This window comes from Calliphora vicina, chromosome 1, assembly GCF_958450345.1.
Source record: "Calliphora vicina chromosome 1, idCalVici1.1, whole genome shotgun sequence".
NCBI lineage: Eukaryota > Metazoa > Arthropoda > Insecta > Diptera > Calliphoridae > Calliphora > Calliphora vicina.
In genome coordinates this window covers 118,359,488-118,372,345 of record NC_088780.1, presented here as the reverse complement: position 1 = coordinate 118,372,345, position 12,858 = coordinate 118,359,488, and the positions used below count along the sequence as shown (strand labels likewise).

Here is a 12,858-nt window from a genome sequence, read left to right as displayed (position 1 = left end):
ATATTTTAAAATGTGTGAATACATAAATAAAGTTATGATGTATTTGTATATAAGTAGTATTATGTATGTATGAACAAACTTGCGTATGGTCAATATTATTTGTATTTTTCAACAATCATACGCCACACATTGTTGTGTGATATCCATAAATAATCATACGTACAGTGTGATAAAGTTATTGAGTTATTCCATTCGAAGTGTAAATATTAGGGTTGACATTCGAATAAAAGTTATTCGAATAATCGAGAAAATAAATAATTTTTATTCAAATGAATAAAATTTTTCAGTTTAGAATAAAAAATTAGTCGAATACTTGAATAAATTAATTTTCAAGTTAAAATATAAAATATAAATATAAACAAAAATTTGAAAATAAATTATCTCAAATAATGTTATTTTAAGATGGTTACATTGGAAATATTTTTAAGAGATGACTTTCTACATTCATTTTCTATCGATTTTGGATTAACACAATAAGATCATAATAACATTATGATACTTAATTTAAAAACGAAAACCTTATACGAATTTAAAAACACTTTACAGTCTAAAATCTTTCAATAAACATCTTTATCATAAAATATTTAACGTGACTTTTTATAATTAGAATTCTCTGTATTAATTTGACATTAAATGAATTCCAATCAAGTAAAAACCTTTGACTGAAGCTAAATAATTTGTTTTGTTGGGAATGAATGGCTGACATTTGTATACCCAAAAAGTAGGGGCTATATTGACTTTTCTAACACATAGAAATATTGGTCGTACACCCACAAAAATATATGAGGAAAATCAAAAACTTTGAAGAATTGTTAAAAATTAATTAATAATGATGGCTTGTATTTATTTTGGAAATGAAAATAATCATTGACATTTTTTGGTAGATCTTAGAAAAAAACCTGTGAATAAGCAATACTTAAAAAATATGGTTTGAAACTTGCAAGTTTTTTGTCATTAATTTGATATCAGTACTCATAATTTCTAACTAACAGATTAAATTCAAAATATTAAGTAGATTAACTAGATTTTGTACATTTTTGAAGCCTATAAGTAATTATTGTAAAACTTCATGAATGAAAATTATATGCACTATTTTAATTTTCGAATTTGCAACTACAAATTTCGAAATCGGCGAAACATTATTTTTTAAAAAACTTAAATTTTTGGCGCAATGAGAAATATTATTAACGCAAACAGTTTTAGCATGTTTTATTCAAATTCTCCAAAATTTTGTACCTTCCTCATACATCGTTAGCGTAGTATAAACAAAAAAGTTTATAAAATCCGTTTTTGAAATTTGTTAATGCAGTATATCACTTATTTGGTATGATTTTTATTATAAATAATCACAATTTAGATGAAGTGTGTTGGCAACATATAAGTTCTTCCTTTTTTTAAATCTGTTATTTGATTTGTCTCTATCGTTACTAAAGTTGTTCTCAAAACGAAATGGATGAACGTTTTTGATAACTGCTGTCAATATAATGAAAATTTTCATAATTATTCACTATTTCATTAAACTATTTACGATCTAAATTTTTTGCTTAAAACTAAATGAATATATCAAAAATTAAAACTAGTTTCCCTTATTACACAATTTGTAACATAGTTATACGCAATAACGTATTTTTACAAATTCTTAAGTTTTGTACTAAAATCTGAATTTTGATAAAACTTGGACTTAGCACGTTAGCTTACTAAGCTTATAAAATTCTTATACGTCACTCTAGAGAAAATTTTCTAGTAATATACAGGGCTGTCACAGATTCCGATCGAAAGTGGAATTAATTCCGTATTTTGCTTCTTAAGAAAAAGTAAAACGAAAATTTCATTCGGAATGAAACCACTTTCAGTTCTGAAAGTGATATTTCTTTGTAATTATTTGTTTTTTTTAATTTTTAATTAATTTCTGTACCAAAATCTTCCCTTTTGTTTTAATATAAAAAACGCTGTCAAATTTAAATCAGAAATATAGAATTATTAAATATTTTTGGAATTAATAAATTACACGGAATCTGAAGAACCTAAAACGGAATCGATCGGAATAAAAACTACGGAATAAAAACAAAATGTGTGCCAGGGTGATACTTATTAAGAATTTAGTGAATTAAGCTTAAGTTCAATTAAATATTTTGAAGTTTCGCTAGTAAATATGTTTAACGCATAATAAATTAAATATGTTTAATTGAGAATTTTAACCACACATTTTATTTTGTCTGCTTTCTTCAATAGTCTCCACGGTGAATCATTAGATGCACACTACACACTATCCAAATGGGAATATAAATAGTTTCGGTTTCAACGAATGAAATATTTAAACCTGTTATAGCAAAAGAAAACAAACAAAAAACAGTAATATGCTTCCAAGGATTACATTCGATTTTGGATTTCTCTTTTTACAGCTTTAGTTGTTATTATCCTTGCTCTATAACTAGTCAGCTTATGTGTATGTGCGGCCATAGAAAATGTGAGCAAAAAAGAGCTTTTAACACTTTAGATAACGTTTGTAAAACACAAAAATACAATAAATCTTCCATTTAAACTATTAAATACAATCAGTGTTGGGGAAATTAAATTTGTTAAGTTTAGATAAAATATCAGCTAAGTATAAATAATATGAATAAATTGTAAAAATGTTGGTAATAAATGGTAGATAAAATGTTTTTTGTAAAAAAAATATTCATAAATCATGTTTAAAATTAAAATTTTATTCAATGAGACTCATAAGGAGCCCTAACAGAGAGAAAAATCTTCAACAAATGAGCATTAAATCAAATCGTAACGGTTCTTCTTGGCCTAAGACCAAACATAAGAAAGTTTTATAAATAAGGGATATTTATTAACCATGACACTACTAATTGATCTTACGAGAAAACTGTACTATGTTAGTATTTGTATGTAAACCGGTTCTTTGGACCCTTAACCCTCTCACCGGTCAATTTTATTTTGAACTAAAAAAATATACCAGGATATTGTTTAAAAAAATACGTTGGATTAAAAAAACAAAGGACCGATTAAACCGGTTTTTTTGACAGTAAAAGGAATTATTTTAACAGTTTAACAATACATTTTTATATGTAGAAAACATAAAATATCCAATAAAGTATACATAGCTTTAACATTTTTTGTATTTAGTAGTCAGGAATGGTTAATATTTAATAAGTGCTAAGTACATTTTATTTTGTAAAAATTTGTATCTTAATCAAATGAAATTGAGTATAAATATGTTACTAAATATATAATACTTGTTTTAATTTATTTATAAATTTATTCATTAAATTTCAACCAAAAAAGGTAAATCATAAATTTTTTAATTAAATATATGATAATTTGGAAATTTATTATCACTTCGACCTTCAGATATGAACAAGGACCTATAAGATGCAAATGCACTTCTTCTTAACTATGATTATTTGTAATTATAAATCATACCAAATAAGTAATAAAACTGCATTAACAGATTTCGAAAATATTTAAAATCAAGGATTTTATAACATAATATTTCTGTAAATTAACTTAGCACTTTGTTCACTAAGCTATAGAAATGATTAATTAAATTAATTTTTAATTTATGATATGTACATCAAATTCAATTTAACATATTGTATAATGATCACTAAGTTTATAGGTTTATATTGTATATCAGTAGTTTAAGTTTTAAATCAGACTAAATGTTTGATATAATGTGTATACAATGTCTATAAAAAATTCATAAAAGACGTGAGATTTATACATTTTAGTCCCAAATTTTAGAAACCGGAAATAAACCGGTAAAAAACCGAGATTTCGAAGAAAAATCGTTTTTTCGGTTAACCGATTTCTAAACAACTAGGATCGCCTGGTGGCCGAAATTCGACCACTTTTAAAACGCTTTTTAGCTTATATATGGAGTTTTTAATATTTTTAGATTGTGCACATCTAGAGAAAAAACATTTTAAACCATATATATTTCATCAATATTGGTGGACTTAAAAGTGTACCACAAAAAAACGTGTGGCTAATTATATATAAGATAAGAAAAGTAAATTTTTTTACTATATGTAGTGGGCATTTTTTTCCTCATGCCAAAAGCTATCGATAAATCGATGACACTATATCGATTGTTAAATCGACCCACCCTAATATCTATACATATTGATGTGGAAAAGCAAGGTGTGTCTGTTATTTGCAAACTTCTAAGATGTTAAAAAAATACTAATGCAGTGGTGGTTATTTACTTATATTTAAACTAGAGATTCGTGTTCGGGTTTAACCGATTCTTATTACTATTCTTAGGTTTTCGGTGTTTTCTTTTAGAACTAATTTCAATTTGGAGATTTAAAATTTAGGACTGAAAAAAGTTTTTAATTATATTAAAATTTAATGTCCAAAAGGATCAATTTATATGGAAAGTGCAGAACATTGAATAACAGGATTTATGATCCCGATGAATCAAACACCAAATTCTTCTAATTACATTAACTGATTTATGTGAAATAACATACTTTCTTTCCATATAAACAATTGCTTCATGTTTCTCTAGAGACCTAAATATTCTTAATTTTTTTTGGAAACTCTAAAACCATTAAAATTATTTCGAGTATATAAGGATACAGAATGGTCCGTTGGTGTCCTTCGGTTTTCAAAACGCATATTTCATCAGAAGACATTTTAAAATGGTCTTACTTATCTAGTATAAGAATTCAAAACATATGTGAAAAATTGTATAAGATCACAAAAGAAAATTGCAAAATTATGAATGGAATCACAAACATAGTTAAGAATTAAGTTTTGACTGAATTCCTAACCAAAAATAAATTGTAAATGAACAGTTTATAGACTAATCTGTATTTAGTGTATCAGGGAATTTCGAAATTGTATTCGAGCAGATGAACATGGTAAAATAGACATATAAATTTATATTTTATAGAATTGTAAATAGATATAGTAGTAACTAAACTATGAATAATTAGGTTTTAGTCAATGGAAAATTTTTAATAGAGCATATAGGAAATAATATTATTTATTTTGAAATAATACACAATTCTCCTACCTACATTAAAAAAATTTCAAATGTCTACTATAATGGTGCATGCAACAGTACAAAAACATTAATTTATGTTCAATTAAAAAAAAAAACAAGTAGAAAAAGTAAAGACATTGAATGAAACTAAAGAGCGGAGCGAAATAAAATAAAATTTGTAGCATTTGTGTTATTAGTGTAGAACATTTTTAACATAAAACTTCTTTTCAAATTCAATTTGTTTAAAGTCGTAAACTTGAAACCAATATACCAACACATAGACCAAAGAAAAATAAAAATATAAGAATATTCAAATGATAAAAAAATATAGAATTCTCTACTTATTTCGTTAAAAGGTAATGGAAAATTCAGGAATAAAAAACCAGTTGCAATTCTCGTGATAATAATATTTATTTGACTTTACTGTTGCTCATACCCAGTAACAGCATTAGCAAAAAAAATACAATATGACTTTCTCTCTGATATAAAAAAATCTCAATTTTCAGTTCAAAGCAACATGAACTTATTCAAGTTTCAAGCAGTGTAGGAAGTCAGTTTTCCATTTACTATGGTTTTGGTTTTAAGTTCTTCTTGTAAAAATTGAGTAAACAAATAAAAAAAAATTTAAGAAAAATAAGAAAACAAAAACTAGCAAGAAAATACATAAAACTCTTTTTTCTTAAATTTGTTTTTCTATACTCTTTGCTCATACAAATTTGTGTTGGAATATAAATGGAAAAAATCTTAAAATTAAATTTTTCAGATTCACTAGACTTTTGAATGTAGAACTGAACACTAAGTTTTTAATGTATTTTCTTAAAAAAAAGGAAACGTACATAAAAGAAAAAAAAAAACAAAATATATTGAACAAAAGCATAAAAGAACATACAAAAACTAAATTTGTCATTCATAGGTTTAATGCAATAAAATAGAATAACTGGTCTAGGTCATAGGTTACAGACAACAACAAGTAGCTGGAAAGAAGTTTTTTCCCAGTTTTATTGTAATTTGAGAATTTGCAATGGGATAAAGTTATTTAATTTAACTTTTACTTTTGGGTTGTTTTTTATTTTGTTTTGTTAAATATAATTTAATTTAAACATTTTTGAAATTCTATGAATATAAGATTCATAGAAATTTTATAAATTCTTAGTAATAGCTTTATCAATTGTATGTTGGAAAAATCCCGGAATTAGTTCAGAGTTTATCAAAAAAAAAAAACATATACATACTTAATTACTACAATCATATATATAATTGCTACAATTATATGAATGGTAAGTTAAACATATTATGATTATATATGATTAAACATATTATAATTACAGTAACCATAATATTGTTAAAAACTTGTAAAAATGTTGAAATGGTTATGGTAAACATGTACAACTATATTGTTTCTCTGGGTATAGTTTTGTAAGATAACTACCGAAAAAAATACTGAAAAACTGATTTTCCAGGCTCCCACTCAATGAAAACCAAAAATAACACTTTTCTTTATTGACTATGTTGTAGCCGGCGTTGAGCTTAACAACTTTACTAATCATAACTTTGCGTTATTCGGACATTTTATGGTAAAAATTCTTGAAAAAGCAAACAATTTACAATTTTCCCTGCACGATACTTACTAATTCCTAGACCTGACCCAGCGAAACGCCGGCAGAACCCCCGCCGATTTGAGCTGTCGCACAGTGTTAATTAATCATCTTTATCGGTTGACATTTTTAAATTTATTGAATTAATGATAATATATGTAAACATTAAAACAATTAATAAACCAATTTGTTTTGAAAAACATTAAAACCTAACACTAAGTCATTTGTCATGCATGAGTAATAAAGAATTTTTAGTATAATGTGTTTAAATTATATTTATGCTATGCACAAACAAATATTGAAGCGAGCATGTATGTTTTTATAAATTTTGGATATTGCAGGAAGAAGGCAAATTATATTCAGCCGATATACAACAGTACTATCTTACAACTATTAAATTTATAATTTCTAAAAATAATACGCATGAAAATCAAAGTTAAAAACAAGTATATTAAAGTATATTAGAACAAAACATGCGCCAGTGAAGACAGGATCATAATAACCACAAAGCTCCAAAAATTTATGCACTTGAATATTTTGTTGGAATTTGTCTTGAATGCGAATGTAATTATGTTTAAAACTTGAAAAATTAAATATTTTTCAAACAAAAAACATATGGCTTGAATTTATGTTTCCTTTTTACTGCAGAATGATATTGAAACAAAGTGTAATACAACTGTAATTCAATTGCTTGACTATAATTCAAGGCTTGAATTACACTTGCTTTCAACTTGAATTCCAGTATTGGGATATATGTTATAATTTCGCTAACGTCAAAAAGTCGCGGCGTTGATCTGATTGCCTAAATCCGCTATAAGATCACAACTATTCATTTAATTGAGGATTTTTTGTAGACTTACGTACATACAATTAGATTTAGTTGTGCGAAATTCAATAGATAACACAATTCTTAAGAAAAATGTTTTTTTATATGAATTTTATTATAAATTTTTTTTTATGAATTTCATTATGAACGTGACCTCTTGTACTACGAGCATATTATAATGAAAAATTAAAGAGATTGTAGACGGGTATGGCCGACCATACAAGATCCGACATCATTTCTATACTGCCAAGTTAAAGGAGAGAAACAAATTAAGCACTGTTCTGGATGTACTTAAATGAAACTATAATCTGAATCGAATACAATCTAATCCATATAGTATTTAGTAGGGTTTTTTACATATTCTGGTAGACAAAATTCAGTTTTCTATGTTGAAGAATAACAGATTTACAGTAATTTAAAAAACCCTAACTCATTTCAAAAATTGTTTGAAAGAAAAACCCCTAACTCATTTAATGTTGAATGCATATTTCTTGGTTTATATTAAAACAAACAACTTTTCTAAAAGTATTTTTTGATATATTACATTTTTTTAGTTGTTAGTTTTTGGCTTTCACTTTCAGATTTTATTGAGATTTTTCCTTCTCCTGTAAAGTAACTAAAAGTTGAGATACGACCTTTCTATATTAAGCCATCTATGTTGATTAAATATGTCAGTTGTTATACTCACTGAACATGTTTCTTGGATGTTCGAAAAATATGTAATGTTGTATTTGAATTAAAATGGAAAAATAAATACAAAAAAAATATGTTAAAAAGCAAAAAAAAAAATCGGTTAATCGGTTAATCGACACAAATTAATCGGTTTATTTGTTATTCGAAAATCGGTAATTTTTAATTATTCGAACAGTTAACCGACCAAATTTAATCGGTTAAACAATTAACGGTTAACCGATTGAATACCCTAGTATTTAGTAATGTGTTTAGTATTAAAATACATTTGCCTTGTGCTGAAATCTTGATGATTTAATTTGAGTTTTGATGAAAAACTGATTTTTCAATGTCCCAACACAAGAAAAATCAAAAATACCGCTTTGCTTTATTGACTATATTGTAACCGGCGTTGAGGTCGACAACTTTGCTGAACATCACAAAATAAAATTTTCCCTATACGATACTTACTAACTTCAAATCAATATTTCTCGAATCATAGACCTGACACAGCGAAACGCCGATACTATATAAATTTTTGTGACCGATATAACATTTCCCGGTAGCAGAACCCCCGCCGATCACTGACCCTACCATTTGCCGCATAGTGTTATAAAGCGAGTAATCGAAAATACAAAAAACTTGAAATGGGTGGAAAGAGATAATTTAAGATTGGCAGCACAAACGTAAACAACCTTCCCAATTAGAAGGTGTAGGATATATAAATGTTTCAGGGTGTATTATTCGTAGATTAAATATATCAAGCACTTCTGTGAGATATATTTGCAAAAAAAATAAAATAACTCCATATTTACCAAAAAGTCCTGATTGGTTTGGCAACAGGGTTTTATTTTGTCAACTGTAGACGACGCACAGTACAGTAGCACAGTAGGTAATTTTACCCAATATCTTGGCCAAAAATAATTTTTGCACTAACAAATATAATGTTTTTGTTAAAGACGTTTGATTGAGCATAAATCAAAGCAAATAACTGCATATTTGGTTTTTGTAAAATACAAATATCAGCTGATTTATGGGCAGCTGATTTATGGGCAAGCAACGTTCAAAGTGCAGAACAAAAAGTATAATTTTGATATGAATTAAAACGTTCTTTTATCAGTTATTAAACACATAGAAGGAAATCGTGCATAATACGGTAAAGAGAGGGGATAGAAGTAATAAAATATTTTGGTGGACTTTATTCCTTTTGTTAACAAAACGTGTAATTCTAACTTAACCTCAAATTAATGACTTTTTCCATAAATATAAACTTCGCATAAGCTTTTGATAATGTTGGCAGTGGACTGCCGTGTTTTTCATTGATGAAAGTGTTAATAAAAAATTCTGAATATATTTTTTGTTATTTATCGTTTCGGTTTTTGATTTATATCATTTTCTTTCAGGCAGCCTCAGATTAAAATATAGCGAACTTTTTAATGTGAAAAAAAATAATAAGAAATAAATCTACGCTGTTTTCAATTTTATTATCAGTGAAATTTATTTAAATGATGTTTCAAAACAAGAGTTAGCTTCGTTAAAGCAAAATATACAAACTTTATGTAAAATATTATCGTTAAGGTGGCTCACGGAAAATTAATGCCTTTTTAAGAAAGATTTTGTCTGAATGGCTTATACGTCATTTTGTCGAATTTAAAAAAAAATTTTAGTTAGTTTTCGAGATATTCAGTTTTTTTTACTTTTTTCATATGGTGGCAACCCTAAACATATTCACTATTACAAAAGTCAAAAAACCCAGCTGCACGTGCTCATGAAAAACTCCTAAATTCCAAATTTCAGTCATATTGGTCCAAAACTTTGGCTGAAATTAATTATGGCGTAAAAAGTAGGTCAAAATACCTACTGTGCACAGTGGGGATAAATTCAGAGAAACCGTAATTTCAATATATGTTTATTTGTTATTGATAAATCATCGAAAATACCATTTTACGAAATAACATTCTTTTTATTCTTTAGTTGATATTTCATTTTTCTAAAAGGAAAGAGATAAAATGAGACCAAAAGACTGTTTGAAAAATTAAAAAATAAATATATATTCTGTATTAATATTAATATAAATTTAAAATAAAGTCCGATTTTAGCTTTTAATAATAATACAAGCTTCGATAACAATTCAAATTTATCTCAAAAATGTCAAGAATGAAATAAATAATTTATTTTCAATTGATGAATAATTTTTCGTTATCAAAATCCTGATTCGGAATTCTAGCTGTAACTTCGGAATAAAAAAATAAATTAATTTTATATAAAAAAAAACTTTATATGAAAAAGGCAATATTTAGCAAAATTTGACAGCTAACTACTGAATATGCAAACAATTTAGAGGATTGAATTTGATCTATGTCAATTCCAGTAATTATGAGAAGAACATAATTATTATATTTCAATTAAGCGCCACTTTGGAGATATGTGCGACGTTATGAAAATAGAATAAAATATTTAATTTCTTCTTGTGTGTAGTATGTGACACACATGCACACTTTGGATGAGCTATGTACATATATATGATCTGAATTCATGGCAACAGTTATGGCAACAAGAAAAGTCTTAAATATATGTGTATAATTTGACATTTAGAAACACGTTTTTATATTTTAAATACATTTCTAACTAAAGAATTCAATTGATTGCTTTAAAAAGAGTAATAGATAAATACATTTTCAAAATATGAGAAATGTATTTTAAATATGGGTATAAAGATGATTTTTTTTCCAATGTAATTTGATAATATATAGAGACTCAAAGAGTAAGATAACAAATTAAATGAGTTTCTAAAAGCTAAAATCGTAATTAAAGTAATAGAAAGTGAAACTTTAAACAACTATTGGGTGCATGACTTAAAAATTCGGGATTTACAATAGATCGCGTATCTTTTATATCATATTTTTACCGAATCATTATATGCGATGAAAAATGAATCCGTTACGATAACCCGAAGAGTACGAGATCGTACTAGCTGAATCGACACCAAAGCCAAATTTCCATGGCGCTTTGGTAATGCTCTAAATTTTTAAAATTTTTATTTTCTTTTTCATGTCAATTTCAATTTGTATTACAAAAATTGATTGATTCAGTTTGTTTGTGTTTAGGAGAAAAAGAGAATAATATTTAAAGTTAATGAACTTTTGATGATAAAAGGGTCCAGGTGTATGCTTTTAAAAGGATTTCTGTTGGATGTGGTTTATTTAGCTTGTTAAGCAAGTGTAAAAAGCTAGGCCATCATTTGTTTCTAGTGTGTATATGTTTGTGTGTAATTGTGAATATAAAAAATTAAAAAAAGATTTTTTTTGTTAAAAAATTATTTTCATAAAACATCAAATGAAATGTAAATTATGTATATATCTTTTGAACACTCTTTCAAATAAATAACTCCAACACAGCAAACAGTATGAAATAAAAATTTTAGATTTTTTTATTTTTTTCAGCCAATAGGTCATAATCGGTTCCAATTATATTACTCACAAACAAATTTAATTTAAGTGAAAATTTTTAGTTAATAGTATTTGTTTTGACCTCATCAAATTATTTGCTGGTATATTTAATAGGCGCTAGCACTCACATTCAACCAATTCCCGCATAAAATTCGGCAAAAGAATTCTTCTCACTTACTGCTTTTTAACACATTTTAAATTTTTTGTTTGTTTTTGCATAAAAGTAAAAATGATTTTAGTGATAAAAAGGATAGGTTTTTTTATTTTATCTATTATCATTGAAAAGTTTTGTGAAAAAATTCTGGTCATTAAGGATGCCATTTCAGCAATAAACAAAGGAGCAAGAATTCAATATACACTAACACAGAGAAATTTAATGAATGAACATTTTTGTAAATCCCCATTAAGATTGTGATGATTTTATGTTAAAAGAACGCAAATTGAAAGGAAAAAAATATCGAGCCATACAAACACATAATTTTATTATTGTCTTTTTTTTGTATCCTAGCAATTCATCTTTTTCATTTTCAGTTTGTAGTAAAAGGAATTTGACTAAAATGAAAATACCTTGCCAGTCATCGTTACATTAAAATGAACCATAAAATTGTATTAAAGTTGTTAATGATGAGCGTAAGCGAAATGGTTTGTCCCTTTAGGGTTTAAAGCATATTTAAGTAAATAGGTTTTCCCTGGATAATAAGTACCAGAACAATAAAGTATTCATTGTTCTGCTACAATTGTCATTGTATCAAATAATGATTTATTTAGTCAATTGTTTGTGAAGAACTTTATTTAACACAATTTTAGCATTATATTAATATTAATATCGTTAAAAATTAAATGTGTATTTAAAGTCCTTTAAAACATATTTATTTAAAAGAAAAATATATAGACAGTAGAGATGAGCGATCCCGTGATTTTTGAAGAACGTCGTTCTCAGTGAACGTGATTTATAAATCAATGTTCTTTTAAACAGTGACTGCGATCACGTTTGGTTTATGTTAAGCAAAATAATAATTATGTTAAGAAGAATCATTATGTATTATTTTCATTCTTAAATCTGTTCTTATGTTAACCAAAAACTTAGGAAAATAACAAAATTAAGCTAACTAACTGATATGTTACTTAACATTTTATTTGATACACTGTATTGGAGATATATAAAATTATGCGCCTAAAAATATGCTCTAACTGTTGTTTCCAGTGAATGTTGAAAAATATAAAGAACGACATTTAACAGTTTGTTGAAATACATAAAAGAACGACATTAAAATATGTACCTGTTACCAGGGTTTAATATTCAGCACCAAAATAAAT

General features: G+C 26.2%; 1 protein-coding gene across 2 annotated transcripts in view; it reads right to left on the bottom strand.

Annotated features, from left to right (window-relative positions):
- Nucleotides 1-12,858, bottom strand: part of LOC135963674 (protein toll-like) — a 235,536-nt gene that overhangs the window by 76,651 nt on the left and 146,027 nt on the right. The gene's annotated exons all lie outside the window — the stretch shown is intronic.